We start from the raw sequence: 23,777 nt of genomic DNA, 5'->3' as shown, positions 1-23,777 counted from the left end.
TGATTAATCCATTAAGTATTATACAATCATTTCAGTTGGTACTGTACAAAAATGCAATCAAATAAGTGATAAAATGTTCGATAATTAATTTCACAGTTTCAAATGAACAGTCTCATTTGCAATAATAACGATGAACAATATGACATTAATATGTACTTGTTCCAATGTTCCAGCTGCTAATGAACAATTGTTTCAGAACACGATCAACCAATGACTAAAAGACCTAATTAGGATTTGAATCTCCATTTCTCTTTTTTTACTGGTCTAATCATTGAATGAATGAACAATCTCTACTTATATTACATGATGTTTGAAACATGAACAAGATTTTTTTTGCTTGCATAAACGATTTCATGTAGAATGAACAAGCAGTTTTGTCCACATGGTTCAGTCACTCAACTGTCACAATACTGTAGCAGGATTATCTGGAGCAATGTGCTTCTTCCCTTTCTCTCAAACTAGGGAGACCATAGGCTATCCCTGTTCCCCAGATTACCCCTGATGATGAAGATGCTGGGGTCTCATACCTTTCTATGCTCCTATATGCATGCTAAACTGTTTCCACCCCACCCAGCGAGGTATTGGACAGAAGTGTATAGGATAACACAAACCAGACAGACAGGAGAAACAGGCAGGGATAAAAGAAATCTACAATCATACAAATATACTCACAAAACAACTGAGCGGAAATCAAGGGAACAGTAAGAGAGAAAAAACAAATGGGAAGAGGATTAGGATAAAACACACAATACCAAATACACACAGATATCTCCTGAGAACAACACCAAATGACTGCTACTAATTCAGACTACTCTTTTAACACTAAACCAGGAAGTTGTAATCTATCCCCAGCAATTCTCCAGTGCAATTGGTGAGCATATATGCCTGAGAGGAGTTGCCAACACAGAACAGCTGAGATCATTTAGGAGAACTCCAGGAGACAGACAGAAGGAGAGCAAAGATGACCTGCACTGCTAAAAGTAAGGAGAAGAAGTTCTAATAAGTGCAAGAGTTTGTGTATCCAGATGCTGCGATCTCCTGGCCCCTCTCTGTTGTGGTATCCCCGTGGCATCAACATTACAGAATTATTGTGCATGATGGGTCATTATAGTTAGAATCTGAAGGATTACCAGCTAGTGTAAATGCGCCTCAAAATTAAGTTCACGTGAGCATATAATAATAATAATAATAATTTTTATTTATATAGCGCCTACATATTCCGCAGCGCTTTACAACTTATAGAGGGGATTTGTACAGACAATAGACATTACAGCATAGCAGAAATCACAGTTCAAAACAGATACCAGGAGGAGTGAGGGCCCTGCTCGCAAGCTTACAAACTATGAGGAAAAGGGGAGACACGAGAGGTGGATGGTAACAATTGCTTTAGTTATTTGGACCAGCCATAGTGTAAGGCTCGGGTGTTCATGTAAAGCTGCATGAACCAGTTACCTGCCTAAGTATGTAGCAGTACAGACACAGAGTGCTATTAACTGCATAAAGTGTATGAGAACATGATGAGAGGAACCTGTTTTTTTTTTTTTTAATGAGCCACACAGGGATGGTTAGGTTAATGCATTGAGGCGGTAGGCCAGTCTAAACAAATGAGTTTTTAGGGCACGCTTACAACTGTGGGGATTGGGGATTAATCGTATTAACCTAGGTAGTGCATTCCAAAGAATGGGCGCAGCAGTGTAAAGTCTTGGAGACGGGAGTGGGAGATTCTGATTATTGAGGATGCTAACCTGAGGTTATTAGTGGAGCGGAGGGCACGGGTAGGGTGGTAGACTGAGACCAGAGAGGAGATGTAGGGTGGTGCTGAGCCATGGAGTGCTTTGTGGATGAGGGTAGTAGTTTTGTACTGGATTCTGGAGTGGATGGGTAGCCAGTGTAATGACTGGCACAAGGTAGAGGCATCGGTGTAACGGTTGGTGAGGAATATGATCCTGGCTGCAGCATTCAGGACAGATTGGAGCGGGGAGAGTTTGGTAAGAGGGAGGCCGATTAGTAGAGAGTTACAATAGTCCAGACGGGAATGAATAAGTGAGACAGTAAGAGTTTTTGCAGAGTCGAAAGTAAGAAAAGGGCGAATTCTAGAAATGTTTTTGAGATGCAGATAAGAAGAGCGAGCCAGTGATCGGATGTGGGGGGTGAATGAAAGCTCGGAATCAAGGATGACCCCAAGGCAGCGGGCATGTTGCTTTGGAGTAATGGTGGAACCGCACACGGAGATGGCAATGTCAGGCAAAGGTAGGTTAGTAGAGGGAGAGAACACAAGGAGTTCAGTTTTTGACAGGTTCAGTTTCAGATAGAGGGAGGACATGATGTTAGAGACAGCGGTAAGACAATCACTGGTGTTTTCTAAGAAGGTCGGCGTGATAACAGGAGAAGAGGAGAAGCATATCTAAATCGTCCAATTTTCATCCAGACAAAATGGACAATTTTTTTTCATCTGTATGGCATCTGGTTTTTATATATCAACAGTTGTTAAAATTTTTACAAAATAGATACGTTTTCCTATTTAAAGAATTGCAACAAATGTGTAAAAATCGAATGCTATATGGATGATCTGTATGGGATTCAATTTTTTTTTGCGCACACATTGATTTGAAACGATGAGTCTCATCCGAAACATGGAAGAGACTAGTGTGTGCTGTGATTTCTTTTTTCTAGTGGTCATTTGAGCTGTGTAAAAAAAAAAATAAAAAAAAAGGTTAACTGAACGGCCCTGTTAAATAACATACAGTGGGTACGGAAAGTATTCAGACCCCGTTAAATTTTTCAATGTTTCACTGCAGCCATTTGGTAAATTCAAAAAAGTTCATTTTTTCTCATTAATGTACACTCTGCACCCCATCTTGACTGAAAAAACAGAAATGTAGAGATTTTTGCAAATTTAATAAAAAAGAAAAACTGAAATATCACATGGTAATATGTATTCAGACCCTTTGCTCAGACACTCATATTTAAGACACATGCTGTTCATTTCCTTGTGATCCTCTTTAAAATGGTTCTACTCCTTCATTGGAGTCCAGCTGTGTATAATTAAACTGATAGGACTTGATTTGGAAAGGCACACACCTGTCTATATAAGACCTCACAGCGCACAGTGCATGTCAGACCAAATGAGAATCATGAGGTCAAAGGAACTGGCCAAGGAGCTCAGAGACAGAATTGTGGCAAGGTACAGATCTGGCCAAGGTTACAAAAGAATTTCTGCAGTACTCAAGTTTCCTAAGAGCACAGTGGCCTCCATAATCCTTTAATGGATGTCTTCCTAGACCTGACTGTCCAGCCAAACTGAGCAATTGTGGGAGAAGAGCCTTGGTGAGAGAGGTAAGGAAGAACCCCGAGATCACTGTGGCTGAGCTCAGGAGATGTAGTTGGGAGATGGGAGAAAGTTCCACAAAGTCAACTATCACTGCAGCCCTCCACCAGTCGGGCCTTTATGGCAGAGTGGCCCAACGGAAGCCTCTCCTAAGTGCAAGACATATGAAAGCCCACAAAGAGTTTGCTAAAAAACACATGAAGGACTATGAGAGATATGATTATCTGGTCTGATGAGATGAAGATATACCTTTTTGGTGATAATTCTAAGCGGTATGTGTGGAAAAAAACAGGCACTGCTCATCACCTGCCCAATACAATCCCAACAGGTGGTTGGTGGTGGCAGCATCACATACTATGGGGGTGTTTTTCAGCTTCAGGGACAGGACGTCTGGTTGTCATTGAAGGAAACATGAGTTCGGCCAAGTACAGAGAAATTCTGCATGAAAACCTCTTCCAATGTGCTCTGGACCTCAGACTTTGCAGAAGGTTCACCTTTCAACAAGACAATGACCCTAAGCACACAGCTAAAATAACAAAAGAGTGGCTTCAGAACAACTCCATTTCTGGTTTTTTTCAGTCAAGATGGGGTGCAGAGTGTACATTAATGAGAAAAAAAATGAACTTTTTTGAATTTACCACTGTAGGTTCGATTGCTGTTAGTTGTTTTCACAGACAGCACTCGGACAGAAAATACTGTTAGTCAACACAGCATTAAACCGTAAGGTGTAGATAAGTAAGGAAAAGAACAATATATATCCTACAAATATGATTACAATATACTTATAGCAATTTATGTACCTAGTGTAAATATTGTTTTCCGGCTGTGAGAGAGTCATTGGTAATAGATCTATATGAAACCATAGCTACGTCATTTTCACCCACAGTAAAAAAAATATATAAAAAAAATAGTAGAGATAATGCATTTATATTTTATCTTTAAAAATTCTCTACAAAAAATGACACCAGAGGAAATGTTTGATGTTGCAGTGTCCATTAAAAAATTACTCAGCCATGCCAAGTAATTTTCAACCTTCAATTTACATTAGAAAGCAAGTGAGACTTCACCAAACAACTCAAAAAACAATAAGGCTATCTATGACACGTATGACACTATCTCATCTCAAGGCCTTTCTAGCAATGACGCTACCTAAGCTCAACTAATCTCAAGGCCTTTCTAGTAAAAAATAACTTTATTAAAATGGTTGCCAATTGGAAAAGATTGGACACATACCAAAATGATGTGGAAAATGGCACTAGCCAACATGTTTTGTAGATATCTTTACCATTTGAAAATGTCTACAAGGAGACACTGAGGGGTAAGAAATGGATCTATATTTATTCATTTTATTATTATTATTATTTATTGTTTTAGCGCCATTTATTCCATGACGCTTTACATGTAAGGAGGGGTATACATAATAAAAACAAGTACAATAATCTTAAACAATACAAGTCATACCTGGTACAGGAGGAGAGAGGACCCTGCCCACGAAGGCTCACAATCTACAAGGGATGGGTGAGAATACAGTAGGCGAGGATAGAGCTGGTCATGCAGCGGTTTGGTCGATCGGTGGTTACTGCAGGTTGTAGGCTTGTCGGAAGAGGTGGGTCTTCAGGCTCTTTTTGAAGGTTTCGATGATAGGCGAGAGCCTGATATGTTGTGGTAGAGGGTTCCAGAGTAGGGGTGATACGTGAGAGAAATCTTGTATACGATTGTGGGAAGAGGACATAAGAGGGGAGTAGAGAAGGAGGTCTTGTGAGGATCAGAGGTTGCGTGTAGGAAAGTACCGGGAGACGAGGTCACAGATGTATGGAGGAGGCAGGTCGTGGATGGCTTTGTACGTCATGGTTAGGGTTTTGTACTGGAGTCTCTGGGTAATGGGGAGCCAGTGAAGGGATTGACAGAGGGGAGAGGCTGGGGAATAGCGGGGGGACAGGTGGATTAGTCGGGCAGCAGAGTTTAGAATAGATTGGAGGGGTGCGAGAGTGTTAGAGGGGAGGCCACAGAGCAGGAGGTTGCAGTAGTCAAGGCAAGAGATGATGAGGGCATGGACTAGGGTTTTTGCAGATTCTTGGTTAAGGAATGTACGGATTCGTGAAATATTTTTGAGTTTAGTACATTTGTAAAGGTTTGTAAATGGTAGCCCAATATAAAACTCCTAAACGTTTATCAAACTAGAACTTTAAATGTATAAACATTGTAAGAAACCTAAGCCATTAGGTTTAATAAGGTTTAATGACTGCTGATACTGATAATGGTCCTAGCACCATTTGTGGTTGTTGAACCCTTTTATGCTGCTGTCAAAAGCAACAGCAGTATCCACATTTTTAACAGAGGTAACTCGCAAAACAAGGTGATTGTGGAGTGCTAGTGATTCCGATATCAACCTGAGGCCAAGAAATGGGATGTATATGTGTGTATCAGTGTAAAACTGACCGCTCTGATGCAGAGTAGTATGGAAATATTGCAGTGTGATAAATCAGTGATCATGGTGAGAAATGTTCGCATTTCATAGTGGGACTAAGTACAGATAAAAGAGATCAATGACATTGGTTTATAAGTAAAAAAATAAAAATGTATAATTGGTATTTTTGCACCTGTTGTAATCTCACAAGCTGAACTATATACTGTATCTGCCAAGTTATTTAACCCCTAAAGTTACCTTCACACTGAACAACTTAACAACGATAACGATAGCGATCCGTGACGTAGCAGCGTCCTGGATAGCGATATCGTTGTGTTTGACACGCAGCAGCGATCAGGATCCTGCTGTGACATCGTTGGTCGGAGCTAGAAGTCCAGCACCTTATTTCGTCGCTGGATCACCCGCTGACATCGCTGAGTCGGCATGTGTGACGCTGATTCAGCGATGTCTTCACTGGTAACCAGGGTAAACATCGGGTTACTAAGCGCAGGGCCGCGCTTAGTAACCCAATATTTACCCTGGTTACCATTGTAAATGTAAAAAAAACCAAACACTACATACTTACATTCCGGTGTCTGTCGCGTCCCCCGGCGTCCGCTTCCCTGCACTGTGTCAGCGCCACGACCTGAATCATGTTCTCTGGGGTCCCAGGTATCCTCGGTAACAGAGACCCCGGAGAAATTACGACTCTGGTGGGTGCTATGCACTTAAACCTCAGCACCGTTAAAAAGCGGCGCTGTGGTTTAAGTACTTTTAACTGCCACCATTAAAAGGCATATCGGCGGTCGTTAAGAGGTTAAAGGAAACATGACAGCTGATACATGCTGTCCAATCCACAGACAGCATGTAACAGGCATTGACTGTATGATCTCAGCCAAGTATGATTGACTCAGAAACACTGCAGCATTTCAGAGAAAAGCATACGGTACTTTAAAAGCCACTGGGGACTCCCGCTGCCCTGGATTTGCAGATCTCTCCCATATTCGCATATAGCGAAAGACCTGTCCCTCCAGGGCAGAAGCCACTGGAGACCTGCTTGACTGAAGAGTCTCTAGCAAGCGAGGCTTGGTCCCTGGCGGCTTTAAAAGTATGCTATTCTCTGAAGCGCTGCAGCGTTTCCGTATTAAATATACCTGGCTGAGATCATATACCCAAGATCTGATACACAGGCAGCATGTATCAGCTGTCAGGATCACTTTAACCCCTTTCTGACATCTGACGTACTATCCCGTCGAGGTGGTATGGGCCCGTATGACCGACGGGATAGTACATCATCACCGATCAGCCGCACTCTAGGGGGGAGCGCGGCCGGTCAGGGCCCGGTGTCAGCTGACTATCACAGCTGACACCCGGCACTATGTGCCAGGAGCGTCACGGACAACTCCTGGTACATTAACCCCCGGAACACTGTGATCAAACATGATCGCAGCATTCCGGCGGCATAGGGAAGCATCGCGCAGGGAGGGGGCTCCCTGCGTGCTTCCCTGAGACCCTCGGAGCGACGCGATGTGATTGTGTTGCTCCGAGCATCTCCTCCGTCCTCCTCCCTCCAGGCCCCGAATCCAAAATGGCCGCTGGGCTCCTTCCGGGTCCTGCAGGGAGGCAGCTTCCAAGCGCCTGCTCAGAGCAGGCGCCAGCAAGCCTTCTGCAGTGCCTGTCAGATTGCTGAAAAAAAAAAAAATCCTAAATAAAGAAAAAAATATATTGTTCCAATAAATACATTTCTTTATCTAAATTTTAAAAAAAACAATAAAAGTACACATATTCAGTATCGCCGCGTCCGTAATGACCCAACCTATATAACTGTCCCACTAGTTAACCCCTTCAGTGAACACCGTAAAAAAAGAAAAAAACCCCGAGGCAAAAAACAACGCTTTATTATCATACCGCCAAACAAAATGTGGAATAACACGCGATCAAAAAGAGGGATATAAAAAAACATGGTATCGCTGAAAACATCATCTTGTCCCGCAAAAAACGAGCTGCAATACAGCCTCATCAGTTATAAAATAAAAAAGTTATAGTCCTCAGAATAAAGTGATGCAAAAATAATTATTTTTTATATAAAATAGTTTTTATCGTAAAAAAGCGCCAAAACATAAAAAAAGATATAAATGAGGTATCGCTGTAATCGTACTGACATGAAAAATAAAACTGCTTTATCAATTTTACCAAATACGGAACGGTATAAACGCTCCCCCCAAAAGAAATTCATGAATTGCTGGTCTTTGGTAATTCTGCCTCACAAAAATCGGAATAAAAAGCGATCAAAAAATGTCACGTGCCCGAAAATAGTACCAATAAAAACGTCAACTCGTCCCGCAAAAAACAAGACCTCCCATGACTCTGTGGACCAAAATATGGAAAAATTATAGCTCTCAAAATGTGGAGACGCAAAAACAATTTTTTGCAATAAAAAGCGTCTTTTAGTGAGTGACAACTGCCAATCATAAAAATCCGCTAAAAAACCCACTATTAAAGTAAATCAAACCCCCCTTCATCACCCCCTTAGTTAGGGAAAAATAATTAAAAAAAGTATTTATTTCCATTTTCCCATTAGGGTTAGGGTTAGGGTTGGGGCTAAAGTTAGGGTTAGGGTTGGGGCTAAAGTTAGGGTTAGGGTTTGGATTACATTTACGGTTGGGATTAGGGTTAGGGGTGTGTCAGGGTTAAGGGTGTGGTTAGGGTTATGGTTGGGATTAAGGTTAGGGGTATGTTGGAGTTAGGGGTGTGGTTAGGCTTGGGATTAGGGTTAGGGGTGTGTTTGGGTAAGGGTTTCAGTTAGAATTGGGGGGTTTCAATGTTTAGGCACATCAGGGGCTCTCCAAATGCGATATGGCGTCCTATCTCAATTCCAGTCAATTTTGCATTGAAAAGTCAAATGGCGCTCCTTCCCTTCCGAGCTCTGCCATGCCCCTCAAAGTGACTTCAAGTGTGATGTGGTCCCTAAAAAAAATGGTGTTGTAAAAATGAGACATTGCTGGTCCACTGTTAACCCTTATAACTCCCTAAAAAAAAAAATTTTGGTTCCAAAATTGTGCTGATGTAAAGTAGACATGTGGGAAATGTTATTTATTAAGTATTTTGTGTGATATATCCCTGTGATTTAAGAGCATAAAAATTTAAAGTTTGAAAATTGCAAAATTTTCTAAATTTTTGCCAAATTTAAATTTTTCACAAATAAACGCAGGTAATATCAAATACATTTTACAACTATCATGAAGTACAATATGTCACGAGAAAACGTTGTCAGAATCATCAGGATCCGTTAAAGCGTTCCAGAGTTATAACCTCATAAAGGGACAGTGATCAGAATTGTAAAAATTGGCCAGGTCATTAACATGCAAACCATCCTTGGGGGTAAAGGGGTTAAGACAAAAATATTTTTTCATCATACCACCACACAAATAATGGAATTAAGAGTGATCAAAAAGTCGCATTTAAATGAATATTATATCACTGGAAACATCATCTTGTCCCACAAAAATCAAGCCCACATATAGCTCTGTCCGCAGAAAAATGAAAATGTAACATTATAGCTCTCAGAATAAGATGCTGCTAAAAAAACTTTAAAAAATATATATATTTTTAGTGTGCAAAAATAAACTTAAAAAGCTATATAAATTCGGAATCTATGTGATCTTAAATTGTCTTTCACACTGTAATTACAATAAGGCTGGGCTTACATTTATCATGTGCTCTACACTGAGCACTTACATCAGAGTTTCCATCTAAGGCCGGGGTCACACTTAACGTATGAAAAATCGGTCCGATTCTCTTGGCGAAGAGTTGCACAAGTAGTCATCCATGTGTGATGCGTTTGCAATGCGATGATGCGACTTCCTCACATCTATGTATCCGTAAGACATGCGTATGGCTTTACATTTCTCACTGCTTTTCCCCAATGAATTTAATGGCTCAATGGGCTGAAATGAAGAAAATGTGTGCGCATTTCTCGCAAGCTACACTGATGGTCGGTGCGGTGTCTGATTTTTTCTCGGAGCCATAGACTTGCATTGGCGAGACTCGGACGATATACGTGTAAAATCACAGCATGCTGCGATTTCACTCGCACGTAACATAAGCCCGAGAAAAAAAACGGTGACGTAAGCTGCCCCACAGATTAACACTGGTTTGAGTGCTATTTAACGCTAGTGTGACCCTGGCCTAAATCTGTGAATAAGGTCGATCAGACAAAACCCACATGGAACCATTCACTCCTCCCACCGCCGCCTGCTCACAACTTATTGGCTGCAGCAGTCACAATCCGGTGGCATTGTTTACAAAGACTCTGTGACCATTGCGCTAGGTCGCTGGGTTAGGACAATGGCACCTTTTTTTTTTTTTAAAGGATAGGTGGTTAGATCCTTACAAGTAATACTTGTCAGCAATTGTTAGCGTTTTCTCACTCGGTACTAAACTTACTAAAAACCCACAAAATGCTACAGTTTCTGCACAATTCTGTCGATACACAAACATTATGACTCGATTTTGCAGTAATCATAGCAACAAACTGAAGTTTCATCACACTGAACGAATAGACCTTTTTACATTGCAACAATGCGTAATGGCGTGGAAGCACAGAAAGTAAGATTTTTTTTCTTACTTTTTTTTGTTATTACGCAAGATTGAAAGAACCTTTTTGGAGAATGATACTACCACACTACCAAACCATAGGTAGTTTTGGCAGCCAGTGGTCTGGAAAATATAAGTCACATTTCCATAGGAGCAGTAGTAGCAGCCGTATTAGAAACAATTAGAATTTTTATAATTTGGCAGAAGACAATTCAAAGACGTGGGTTATGACTTATAAACATGAAAATGCAGTGTGTTTGCGCTCTCTAGGGGGGACGCAGTGCCCCTACAGGACTGTATTATGTGTGCTACTATGTAATACCCCCATCAGACACCATACCCTATCTTAGGCGGACCGTCGTCACAAAAAAACGTTCAATGTAACGTTTTTTGTGCGACGCGTCCGCCAATTACCGACGCATCCAGTGCACGACGTATGGAACGTGTGTCCATACGTCGCGATGCGTCGGTAATACAAGTCTATGTGCAAAAAACGCATCATGCGGGCAACTTTGCAGGATGCGTTTTTTGCACAGAACGACGCATTGCAACGTCTTTATAAAGACGGAAGTGTGAAAGTAGCCTTAATAGTAACACCTCCATAATACAGAATGCAATGCAGCATTCCATATATTTCTTACGGTCTCTAATAGAATCTGTTAGAAAAAATAACTTGTGTAAAATCAGAGACACATGGAGGTGCAGTAAGGGTCAACAGAATTTTATGGGTGCTGAAGTGGATTCTATCACATGCTATAAAAATGTCCAAGTAACTAATTAGCACTGTTTAAAACACTATTTTTAAAAGTGTAATATAATATTTGTGTTTGGGGTCATGCCGTAAATTGTGCACTATACACAGCTTAAAAATGCATACCAGATGCCGCATGAAACCAACTTAATTTACTTAAATTTATTTATTTATTTTAGCCATTTATTGTCAAACTATTGTGTTTTTTCTTTTTAACCCCTTTCTGACCTCGGACGGGATAGTACGTCCGATTTCAGAAGCCCCACTTTGATGCGGGCTCCGGCGGTGAGCCCGCATCAAAGCCGGGACATGTCAGCTGTTTTGAACAGCTGACATGTGCCCGTAATTGACGCGGGCAGAATCGCGATCTGCCCGCTCCTATTAACTAGTTAAATGCCGCTGTCAAATGCAGACAGCGGCATTTAACCGGCGCTTCCGGCCGGGCGGCCGGAAATGAGCGCATCGCCGACCCCCGTCACATGAACGGAGGTCGGCGATGCTTCTACATTGTAACCATAGAGGTCCTTGAGACCTCTATGGTTACTGATCCACGGTAGCTGTGAGCGCCACCCTGTGGTCGGCGCTCATAGCACACCTGCATTTCTGCTGCATAGCAGCGAACATCAGATCGCTGCTATGTAGCTGAGCCGATCGCGTGGTGCCAGCTTCTAGCCTCCCATTGAGGCTATTGAAGCATGGCAAAAGTAAAAAAAAAAAGTTACAAAAAAACTGAAAAAAAATAAAAAAATTTAAAATCACCCCCCTTTCGCCCCAATCACAATAAATCAATAAAAAAAAAATCAAACCTACACATATTTGGTATCGCCACGTTCAGAATCGCCCGATCTAGCAATAAAAAAAAGCAATAACCTGATCGCTAAATGGCGTAGCGAGAAAAAAATTCGAAACACCAGAATTACGTTTTTTTGGTCGCCGCAACATTGCATTAAAATGTAATAACGGGCGATCAAAAGAAGGTATCTGCACCAAAATGATATACTTAAAAACGCCAGCTCGGCACGCAAAAAATAAGCCCTCACCCGACCCCAGATCATGAAAAATGGAGACGCTACGAGTATCGGAAAATGGCACAATTTTTTTTTTTTTTTAGCAAAGTTTGGAATTTTTTTCACCACTTAAATAAAAAGTAACCTAGTCATTATAGGTGTCTATGAACTCGTAGTGACCTGGAGAATCATAATGGCAGGTCAGTTTTAGCATTTAGTGAACCCAGCAAAAAAGCCAAACAAAAAACAAGTATGGGACTGCACTTTTTATGCAATTTCATCGCACTTGGAATTTTATTCTTGATTTCTAGTACACGACATGGTAAAACCAATGATGTTGTTCAAAAGTACAACTCGTCCCGCAAAAAATAAGCCCCACATGGCCAAATTGACGGAAAAATAAAAAAGTTATGGCTCTGGGAAGAAGGGGAGTGAAAAACGAACATGGAAAAATGGAAAATCCCAAGGTCATGAAGGGGTCATAATGACAACCCAAAACATCCAAATGACCCTGATCAAAAGTTCACATACCCTGGTGATTTGGGCCTCATAACATGCACAGAAGTTGACACAAATGGGTTTGAATGGCTACTAAAGGTAACATCCTCACCTGTGACCTGTTTGCTTGTAATCAGTGTGTGTGCATAAAAGCTGAGTGAGTTTGTCATGTCGGACGCTGTTCACACTAGGGCGTCTGACAGACAGCGGTAATTCCTCATTCGTCCACTATATTCTCAGTGGCGCCGGCTAGATTGGTCCAGATTGTCCGGGGTTAATCTGGCTGGTACTCGGGTTGGAGGCTTAGTCACGCCCATTGCACTTAAATAGTTTTGCTGGGCTTTGGGCGTCGCCGATTATAGCTTGTGTCTGTGGCGGGTGGAGGTTTCAGCTTAGTACTGAAACAGGACTCAGGGTCAGGCCTGGCAGCCCAGACATGCACACCTTCAGTGTAAACTCTGGGAGAGGGACAGACAGGGTTTCCCTAGTTTGAGGGATATTGCAGGGGCCCGGGTAATCAGCTGTAGTCTACCCAGTACCCCCGTGACAGAGTTTCTGGGATCCAGACAGACTCTTGCATCTTTCATCCAGCCACTGACGTTTCTGGATCATGAGTCATGGGGAAAGCAAAGGAATTGTCAATGGATCTACGGGAAAAGGTAGTTGAACTGTATAAAACAGGAAAGGGATACAAAAAGATATCCAAGGAATTAATAATGCCAGTCAGCAGCGTTCAAACTGTGATTAACAAATGGAAAATCAGGGACTCTGTAAAAACAAAACCACGGTCAGGTAGGCCAAGTGTTGTTCACAACTGCCAGGAAAATTGTTCTGGATGCAAGGAAAAACCCACAAATAACATCAGCTGAAATACAGGACTCTGAAAACTAGCAGTATGACTGTTTCAAGATACACAATAAAGAGGCACTTGAAGAAAAATGGGCTGTACGGTCGAGTCACCAGAAGAAAGCCATTACTGCACAAATGCCACAAAAGTATCTTGCCTACCATATGCAAAACAGCACAGAGACAAGCCTCAAAATTTCTGGAACAAGGTAATTTGGAGTGATGAGACCAAAATTGAACTCTTTGGCCACAACCATAAACGTTACATTTGGAGAGAGGTAAACATAGCCTATGATGAAATGAACATGATTGCTACTGTAAAGCACGGAGGTGGATCCCTGTTATGGTTTCCAATGGCAAGGAAACATCAGAAGCATAGAATAAACGGACAAGCTCTCGGGTGATGGAAACTAGAGCTGACCGCGATGCTAAACCTACACACCACACTAGAAGTAGCCAGGGGGCATTCCTGCGTTGTCTCTAGATGCTGCGCGCCAGCCGGAGAACTAACTACCCCTGGTAGAAGAAAACACAGTCCTGGCTTGCCTCCAGAGAATGTCCCCACAGGAGATAGCAGCCCCCCACATATAATAACGGTGAGAGCAGATGAAAAGACACACGTAGTATGAAAGCAGATTTAGCACAGAGAGGCCCGCTAACTAAATAGCAGAAAGATACAACAGAGGACTTCGCGGTCAGCTGCAAAACCCTTCAAAACACCATCCTGAAATTACCTTAACTCATGTGACAACTCATGCCACTGGAGTGGTAATTTCAGCCCAACAAGAGCTTCCAGCTGCAGAGATTCACATAAGTGCAAACTGGACAAAACATACAAAAATAGACTTAAGGACTAAAGTGTCCAACTTAGCTGAGCAGAAAACTGGGAGCAGGAACATGCAACAGAATCACTCTGGATACATTGATGGCCAGCATTAGAATGACTGAGGAGCAAGGTTAAATAGGATACTCCCACATCCTGATAGGAACAGGTGAACTGAGAAGGCAAAGCTTGCAGGACACCAGTACCACAAGAGACCACCGGGGGAGCCCAAGAACCGAATCACAACAGTACCCCCCCCTTAAGGAGGGGGCACCGAACCCTCACAAGAACCACCAGGGCGATCTGGATGAGCCCTATGAAAGGCACGGACCAAATCAGAAGCATGAACATCAGAAGCTGTAACCCAAGAATTATCCTCTTGACCGTAGCCCTTCCATTTCACCAGATATTGAAGTCTCCGTCTGGAAACACGGGAGTCCAAGATTTTCTCCACCACGTACTCCAATTCACCCTCAACCAGCACAGGAGCAGGAGGCTCAACAGAAGGCACAAGTGGTACCTCATACCTCCGCAATAATGACCGATGGAAGACATTATGGATAGCAAAGGATGCTGGGAGGTCCAAACGAAAAGACACAGGGTTAAGAATTTCCAAAATCTTATAAGGACCGATGAACCGAGGCTTAAACTTAGGAGAAGAGACCCTCATAGGGACAAAACGGGAGGACAACCACACCAAGTCCCCAACACGAAGACGAGGACCAACACGACGATGGCGATTAGCAAAACGTTGAGTCTTCTCCTGGGACAACTCCAAATTGTCCACCACCTGCCCCCAAATACGATGCAACCTATCCACCATGGTATCCACTCCAGGACAATCCGAAGACTCCACCTGACCAGATGAAAAACGAGGATGGAACCCTGAATTGCAAAAGAAAGGGGAGACCAAAGTGGCAGAACTGGCCCGATTATTAAGGGCAAACTCAGCCAACGGCAAAAAGGAGACCCAGTCATCCTGATCAGCAGACACGAAACACCTCAAATAAGTCTCCAAGGTCTGATTAGTACGTTCCGTCTGGCCATTTGTCTGGGGATGAAATGCAGACGAAAAAGACAAATCAATGCCCATCCTGGCACAAAACGCCCGCCAAAATCTGGACACAAACTGGGATCCCCTGTCGGAAACGATATTCTCCGGAATACTATGCAGCCGAACCACATTCTGAAAAAACAGGGGCACCAACTCAGATGAGGAAGGCAGCTTGGGCAAGGGCACCAAATGAACCATCTTAGAAAAGCGGTCACACACCACCCAAATGACGGACATCTTCTGAGAAACAGGGAGATCAGAAATAAAATCCATAGAGATGTGTGTCCAAGGCCTCTTAGGAACAGGCAAGGGCAACAACAACCCACTAGCCCGAGAACAACAAGGCTTGGCCCGAGCACAAACATCGCAAGACTGCACAAAAGTACGCACGTCCCGAGACAGGGAAGGCCACCAGAAGGACCTAGCCACCAAATCTCTGGTACCAAAAATTCCCGGATGACCTGCCAACGCAGAAGAATGAACCTCCGAGATGACTCTATTGGTCCACTCATCCGGCACAAACAATCTACCAGGCGGACAACGATCAGGCCGATCCGCCTGAAACTCTTGTAAAGCACGTCGCAGGTCTGGGAAGACAGCAGACAATATCACCCCATCCTTAAGTATACCCGTAGGTTTAGAATCACCAGGGGAATCAGGTTCAAAACTCCTAGAAAGGGCATCCGCCTTCACATTCTTAGTACCCGGCAGATACGAAACCACAAAATTAAACCGGGAGAAAAACAACGACCAGCGCGCCTGTCTAGGATTCAGACGTCTGGCCGACTCAAGATAAATCAAATTTTTGTGATCAGTCAAGACCACCACCTGATGTTTAGCACCCTCAAGCCAATGACGCCACTCCTCGAATGCCCACTTCATCGCCAAAAGCTCCCGATTACCGACGTCATAATTTCGCTCGGCGGGCGAAAATTTTCGAGAAAAGAACGCACAAGGTCTCATCACTGAACAATCTGAACTTTTCTGCGACAAAACCGCCCCCGCTCCGATCTCGGAAGCATCAACTTCCACCTGAAAAGGAAGAGAAACATCAGGCTGGCACAACACCGGAGCAGAAGAAAAACGGCGCTTAAGCTCCTGAAAGGCCTCCACAGCAGCAGGAGACCAATCTGCAACATCAGCACCCTTTTTAGTCAAATTAGTCAAAGGCCTGACAACGCTAGAAAAACCAGTTATGAATCGACGATAAAAGTTAGCAAAGCCCAAAAATTTCTGAAGGCCCTTAAGAGAAGTCGGTTGCGTCCAGTCACAAATAGCCCGAACCTTCACAGGATCCATCTCAATAGAAGAGGGGGAAAAAATGTACCCCCAAAAAAGAAATCTTCTGAACCCCAAAAACACACTTTGAACCTTTAACAAACAGAGAATTGGTCCGCAAAACCTGAAAAACCCTCCTAACTTGTTGAACATGAGATTCCCAGTCATCCGAAAAAATCAAGATATCGTCCAAATACACAATCATAAATTTATCCAGATATTCACGGAAAATATTGTGCATAAAAGACTGAAAGACCGAAGGGGCATTTGACAGACCAAAAGGCATCACCAAATACTCAAAATGGCCCTCGGGCGTATTAAATGCGGTTTTCCACTCATCCCCCTGCTTAATTCGCACCAAATTATATGCACCGCGAAGATCAATCTTAGAGAACCACTTCGCCCCCTCAATGCGAGCAAATAAATCTGTCAGCAATGGCAAAGGATACTGATACTTGACTGTGATCTTATTCAAGAGTCTATAATCAATACAAGGTCTCAAAGAACCATCGCTTTTAGCTACGAAAAAGAACCCCGCTCCAAGAGGAGACGAAGAAGGACGAATATGTCCCTTTTCCAAGGACTCCCTAATATACTCTCGCATGGCAGCATGTTCAAGTATAGACAGATTGAATAGACGACCCTTAGGAAATTTACTGCCAGGGATCAAATCTATGGCGCAATCGCAATCTCTGTGAGGAGGAAGAGAATTAAGAGTAGATTCCTCAAAAACCTCACGATAATCAGACAAAAACTCAGGAATTTCAGAGGGAATAGATGAAGCAATGGAGACCAAAGATGTGTCCCCATGATTTCCCTGACATCCCCAGCTTAGTACAGACATTGTTTTCCAGTCAAGGACTGGGTTATGAGTTTGCAACCATGGCAATCCCAGCACTAATACATCATGTAGATTATACAGTACAAGGAAGCGAATCACCTCTTGATGGTCTGGAGTCATACGCATAGTCACTTGTGTCCAGTATTGTGGTTTATTACTAGCCAATGGTGTAGAATCAATACCCTTTAAAGGTATAGGAACTTCCAGAGGCTCTAGATCAAACCCACAGCGCCTGGCAAAGGACCAATCCATAAGACTCAAAGCGGCGCCAGAATCCACATACGCATCCGCAACAATAGAAGATAACGAACAAATTAGAGTTACAGACAAAATAAACTTGGACTGCAAAGTGCCAATAGCAGAGGATTTATCAACTTTCTTTGTTCGTTTAGAGCATGCTGATATAACATGAGTAGAATTTCCACAATAGAAGCACAAATGATTTTTGCGCCTATAAATCTGTCGTTCGCTTCTGGACAGAAAGCTATCACATTGCATACTCTGTGGTGCCTCTTCAGAAGACACCGCCAACTGGTGCACAGGTTTGGGTTCCCGTAAACGCCGATCAATCTGAATTGCCATTGTCATGGACTCATTCAGACCAGTAGGCGCAGGAAACCCCACCATGACGTCTTTTACAGCATCAGAGAGACCTTCTCTGAAAATTGCCGCCAGAGCGCACTCATTCCACTGAGTAAGCACAGACCATTTTCGAAATTTTTGGCAATATATTTCGGCTTCATCTTGCCCCTGAGAGAGGGCTATTAGGGCTTTCTCAGCCTGAATCTCCAAATTTGGTTCCTCATAAAGCAACCCCAAAGCCAGAAAAAACGCATCCACATTGAGCAACGCAGGATCCCCTGGTGCCAATGAAAATGCCCAATTTTGGGGGTCACCCCGCAGTAAAGAAATAACAATTTTTACTTGCTGGGCAGGATCTCCAGCAGAATGAGATCTCAGCGAAAGAAACAATTTACAATTGTATTTAAAATTTAGAAAACAAGATCGATCTCCAGAAAAAAACTCCGGTATAGGAATTTTAGGTTCAGACCGAGGAGCATGTAACAAAAAATCTTGTATATTCTGAACTTTAGAGGCAAGATTATTCAAATTGGTAGCCAGACTCTGGGGATCCATATTTCAACAGATAAAGTCTGAGCCATTCAGGGGTTAAGAGGAGAGGAAAACAGGAGACTGCAATTAGAGCTGGAGTGCAACTTCAGAGGAAGGAAAAAAAAAAAAAAAAAAAAAAGGTTTCACACAGTTCCTTTTCTCTCCTGCTTCAGCCTATAGATTAAACATTCGGGCTGGCCATACTGTTATGGTTTCCAATGGCAAGGAAACATCAGAAGCATAGAATAAACGGACAAGCTCTCGGGTGATGGAAACTAGAGCTGACCGCGATGCTAAACCTACACACCACACTAGAAGTAGCCAGGGGGCATTCCTGCGTTGTCTCTAGATGCCGCGCGCCAGCCGGAGAACTAACTACCCCTGGTAGAAGAAAACACAGTCCTGGCTTGCCTCCAGAGAATGTCCCCACAGGAGATAGCAGCCCCCCACATATAATAACGGTGAGAGCAGATGAAAAGACACACGTAGTATGAAAGCAGATTTAGCACAGAGAGGCCCGCTAACTAAATAGCAGAAAGATACAACAGAGGACTTCGCGGTCAGCTGCAAAACCCTTCAAAACACCATCCTGAAATTACCTTAACTCATGTGACAACTCATGCCACTGGAGTGGTAATTTCAGCCCAACAAGAGCTTCCAGCTTCAGAGATTCACATAAGTGCAAACTGGACAAAACATACAAAAATAGACTTAAGGACTAAAGTGTCCAACTTAGCTGAGCAGAAAACTGGGAGCAGGAACATGCAACAGAATCACTCTGGATACATTGATGGCCAGCATTAGAATGACTGAGGAGCAAGGTTAAATAGGATACTCCCACATCTTGATAGGAACAGGTGAACTGAGAAGGCAAAGCTTGCAGGACACCAGTACCACAAGAGACCACCGGGGGAGCCCACGAACCGAATCACAACAGATCCCTGATGTTTTGGGGATGTTTGAGCTACAAAGGCACAGGAAATTTGATCAAAGTTGAAGGAAAGATGAATGCAGCATGTTATCAGCAAATACTGGAGGCAAATTTGCAATTATCAGCCTGGAAGCTGTGCATGGGACGTACTTGAGTAAGGAGGAGAGCCAGCCTTGGCGTGCCTTGTCTGGGACGAGTCCGGAACCATCGGTGCTGTCACCCGAGTTGCAGGGGGGAGAGTTTAGTTCTCCCGACAGGGGCGTGGAAAGCATAAAAGGGCAACAGTGCAGGGGAACAGGCAGAGTGGTGGTGGGAAGCTGTAGTGTTCGGAGGCTGAGAGTCCTCCCATGCCATGTAGTCAGGATAAAGTAGGCCCAAGCCAGAGTGGCCCACAGAGGCTTACCGGAGACTATAGGCAGAGACGCTCCACGAGATTCCCGACTGTTCCCACTCTCGTAAGGTCACTCATCGTGAGTGATTCCTCCTTATGCCCAGACTGCAGAGGGAACACTCCAAGATGGGACAACCAGGCCACAGACCGAGTATGGCTGCCTGACAGATTTGCTCATGTATACTCCAGTGCTGTGTTGGCGCTTAAAAGAAAGGACTGTCTCCTCTCCAGTTCATCTCCTCTTGGATCAAGGACCCACAATCGGACATCCCAGGACCACGATCGACATAGGGACCCAGGACCCCTTCCGGACCAGGACGACACCGGATTCTTCAAGCGTTTAAACCGGAACGCCACCGCCATCATTGCAGAGACTGCTCCTCATCGACGCCAGATAAGTTTGATACCCTTGAACTCTCCCCTATCATTTCATACAACTGTTGCCCCTAAATTTATCAAACATAGAGTTAACTTCCTCCCCTCAATTTATCTACTACCTGTGCGGAGTACCGCTGTTATATTAAATCCCTCTGTTAACCCTTGCTCTGCCTCCGACTGCTACTGCATCCTGACAACTGCTTTCACTTGGACATTCCAACATGACAACGATCCAAAACACAAGGTCAAATTGACCTGTCATTGTCTACAGCAAAGCAAAGTGAAGGTTCTGGAGTCTTCTGACCTCAATATCATAGAGCCACTCTGGGGAGATCTCAAGCACGCAGTTTATGCTAGACAACCCAGGAATTTACAGGAATCTGAGAAAATAAAGAACCTCATCAACAATTACCACAAAAGACTTCAAGCTGTCATTGATGTTAGAGGGGAAAATACACGGTATTATGAAATAGGGTATGCAAACTTTTGATCAGGGTCATTTGGATGTTTTGGGTTGTCATTATGATTTAAAAAGAGAAAACACAGTAGTTTGACAATAAATGGCTTCACCCAACCACTAACCATGAGTGGAGAAAAAGTTTTGGTGTTATTATTCATATTCTCTGAAAAAAGGCCAAGAAAGCAAATATTCTGCTGGTGCATGTAAACTTTTGAGCACAACTGTATATACAGTATATATAAATATGCAAACACACACATATATATATAGTGCCTTGAAAAAGTATTCATATAGAGTGAACGTTTCCACTTTTTTTCATGTAACACTCACAAACAAATAGGTATTTCATATGTATTTTGGGGTGGAATTTTATGTGATATAACAACACAAAGTAGCAAATATTTGTGAAGTGTAAAGGGAATGATAAATGGTTTTCTAAGTACTTTAAACATATAAATCAGAAAATTGTGATGTATATTTGTATTCAGCCCCCACTGAGTCAATACTTTGTTGGACCACCTTTTGCTGCAATTACTGCTGCAAGTCTTTTGAGTATGTCTCTCCCAGCTTTGTACATCTAGTGACTGAATTTTTTTTCCCATTTTTCTTTGCAAACTAGCTCTAGCTCAGTAAGATTGGATGGAGAGCATCTGAACAGCAATTTTCAAGATTTGCCACAGATTCTCAATGAGATTTAGGTCTGGACTAGGACTGGGCCACTCACACACATGAATATGCTTTAATCTAAACCATCCATTGCTGCTCTGGCAGTATGTTTAGGGTGAGTGTCTTGCTGGAAGGTGAACCTGCAGCCCAGTCACAAGTTTTTTCCAGTCTATAACAGGTTTTCTCCGAGGATTGTCCTGTATTTAGCTCCATTCATCTTATCATCAACTCTGACCAACTTCCTTATCCTTGCTGAATAAAAGCATCCCCACAATATGATGCTGCCTCCACCATATTTGATGGTGGGGATGGTGTTTTAAGGGTGACTTGCTGAGTTTGTTTTTTGCCACACATAGTATTTTGTATTTACCCCAAAAAATTCTTCTTTGGTCTAATCTGACCAGAGCACCTTCTTCCACAAGATAACTGTGTCCACTACAAGGCTTTTTGCAAACTGCAAATAGGATTTCTCATGACTTGCTTTCAAATTGTCTTTGCCACCCTTCCGTAAAGGCTTGATTTTGGAGCATATGACTAGTAGTTGCCCTGTAGGCCGATTATCTTACCTGAACTGTGAAACTCTGCAGCTCCTCCAGAATGATCATAGCCTTTTGGCTATTTGTCTAATTAGTGCTCTCCTTCCTTGGGATGTCAGTTTAGGCGGACGGCCATGTCTTGGTTGGTCTGCAGTTGTGCCATACACTTTACATTTTGGATGATGGATTGAACAGTGGTCTGTGACATGTTCAGAGATTGCGGCATTTTTGTTATAACCTAACCCTGCTTTACTCTTCTCCACAATTCTATCCCTGACCTGTCTGGTGCAACCTTTGGTTTTCATTATACTGTAGGATCATTAATGTTCTCAAACAAATAAATAAACAATAAATTACCCACATGTATACTGACTTTACTAATGACTTCTTTAGGCAATTGATTAGTCAGACTTTTATTTAGGGGTATCAGACTACAGGGGGCTGAATACAAATGAACATCACAATTTTCAGATTTACATTTTTAAAATATTTAGAAAACTATGTATCATTTCCTTCTATACTTGCTAAATTGTGTTGGTATATCACATAAAATCCCCCCAAAATACATTGAAGTTTGTGGGTGTAACATGAAGAATACGGAAACTCCATGGGGTATGAATACTTTTTAAAGGCACTGTGTATATAAACATACAAACACACATACACTATATATATATATATATATATATATATATATATATATATATATATATATATATATATATATATATATATAAAATATTTTTTTTCAATTGCTGTAAGAAAGAAATTAATTTAGAATTTAATAATACTCATGTCAAAATGACTTGATTAGAAAATGGGGGCAAGGAAATACAGACAATTGGTAATATTAATTACATAGGACTACAGGCTATGATTACAGGGTAAAGAAGCATTTCAAGCGTTGAAAATGACATAAGTAGAATGTAGAATGACATAAGTAGAACTCCTATGTCCTCTGCAGTGTGAATCTTGAGGTGGTTACAAACCCTGTGGTGCTGACGCCGCTGCTTACGGGGGTCAGGTAAGATTTTGTCTCCAGCTGTAAAATATGCATTTCCCTTTGCTACTCAGAAGGCTAATGACTGCAATTTAGCATGAGCCGGATGAGCTAAAAGGGTTAAATCACATGCATTCTGAAAAATACCTAAAAAATGCACCCCGATCCTATTAACCTCAACTTAACTTTTAATACCTGTAAGGAAATACCCTTGGAGGATAGCGAAAACAGATCATGCTGTATTTTACAGATTGAGAAATCTGTCGTTATGGTAACCGGAGTAATACCATGGTTGCAAATCTGTTTTCTATTTCTAAGAGGCTGCAATCCCTAACAGGGATGTCTGTGATATTAATATGTGTAGAAGAAGCTAGCGAGACGGAGCGCTGCCTGCAATGTTGCATCTCTCCCAAGGTGTCCTCTAGCCGGCTGCAGGCAAGACCTAATAACAAGCAGACCCACCCTGTTCTGTCTGTGCCAGCACCTTCCTCCTGCAGATACACCATACCCGTACCATACATCCTCACTCACCTGCACTGGTAGGAACACATGTGCCCCACTGGCTGGATCTGAGCAGGAGAAGAAACAACTTGGGTGGCTTACAATCGCATGGTGCTGAAAAGACAGCTCCAAGATAATATATAGCTTCCATCTGAGCATGCTCACAACATGCAGAATAGACTGTCCCATTGGGGAGGCTGTAGTCCTGGCTGAACAAAGGGTAGATAACAATCAGTCACGGAGAACACACAGCTGGAGGGGCACGACTGTTAAATACCAAATATATACAAATACAAAAAAAAATCCCTGAAATATCGCACACGTCAGGATTTCTACAATGGAAGAAAAATCCTTACATTCTGGGCATTGATC

The 23,777-nt window shown here is 42.6% G+C and overlaps 1 protein-coding gene across 2 annotated transcripts in view; it reads right to left on the bottom strand.

Moving 5' to 3' along the window:
- The window catches only part of PSD (pleckstrin and Sec7 domain containing), a 543,766-nt gene extending 520,193 nt beyond the window's left edge, over positions 1 to 23,573 (bottom strand). Inside the window, exon 1 of one of the 2 annotated variants that reach the window (XM_077259193.1) lies at positions 23,436 to 23,573. The gene's annotated coding sequence lies outside the window, so the exon portion shown is untranslated. The remainder of the gene's footprint in view (positions 1 to 23,435) is intronic. The other variant, XM_077259189.1, reaches the window with a different exon arrangement.
- Positions 23,574 to 23,777: the final 204 nt, after the last annotated feature.

Source organism: Ranitomeya variabilis, chromosome 4 (genome assembly GCF_051348905.1).
Source record: "Ranitomeya variabilis isolate aRanVar5 chromosome 4, aRanVar5.hap1, whole genome shotgun sequence".
In the NCBI taxonomy this organism is placed as follows: Eukaryota; Metazoa; Chordata; class Amphibia; order Anura; family Dendrobatidae; genus Ranitomeya; species Ranitomeya variabilis.
This window is presented reverse-complemented; position numbering and strand designations above follow the sequence as displayed.